Below are 557 nucleotides of genomic sequence, written 5' to 3'. Positions count from 1 at the left end.
TTTTTTTTTTTTTTAAAGGAACATTTTGTGCGCCAGGACCCCTGACCAGGGCCTGAAATTAACACCTGACCACCCCCCAAATGCAGGTGAATTTAACACTGTCAATCTACCTGCCACACTGGCACGTAGCCAATGAGAACTGAGGAATTCATTAGGTTTTTTTGTTGCAACCGTTCAAAGAAGTCCGTCATTTCATTGGTTTTTAGCTACAAATGTGGCGGCATATTACTGGGGTGAAGAGGCCATCTGAACCAACACAAAGATAAGGACGAGTCAAAGAAAAGTAAAAGAAGACGTTTTAACACAAAGTGGTGGACAATTGTCAGCGATGGCGAGGTTGGTGGGGGGGCTGATTAATGACAGCAGTACAGAACAAATGTACTAAGGTGACTGTGGTGTGTATGGCTCAGACAAAGCAAAGTCCAAAACCTTAAATTAGAAGCAATTAAGGAGCACGAGTCATCAGAAAGCCACCTACGCACGATCAGCTGTAAACTAGTGTTTCTGCTGAACGGGGACCTGCTGAAAACCAGTTCTTGAACTGAGTCAGGCCCGTT

At 44.3% G+C, this 557-nt stretch overlaps 1 protein-coding gene and 1 pseudogene across 15 annotated transcripts in view; both read right to left on the bottom strand.

The window, feature by feature from the left end:
- nrcama (neuronal cell adhesion molecule a) overlaps window positions 1-557 on the bottom strand; it is a 1,100,153-nt gene that overhangs the window by 411,889 nt on the left and 687,707 nt on the right. The window lies entirely within an intron of this gene.
- The window catches only part of LOC116673021 (plexin-B2-like), a 279,884-nt pseudogene that overhangs the window by 32,023 nt on the left and 247,304 nt on the right, over window positions 1-557 (bottom strand).

The sequence above is a fragment of the Etheostoma spectabile genome, chromosome 23 (assembly GCF_008692095.1).
Source record: "Etheostoma spectabile isolate EspeVRDwgs_2016 chromosome 23, UIUC_Espe_1.0, whole genome shotgun sequence".
In the NCBI taxonomy this organism is placed as follows: Eukaryota; Metazoa; Chordata; class Actinopteri; order Perciformes; family Percidae; genus Etheostoma; species Etheostoma spectabile.
This window is presented reverse-complemented; position numbering and strand designations above follow the sequence as displayed.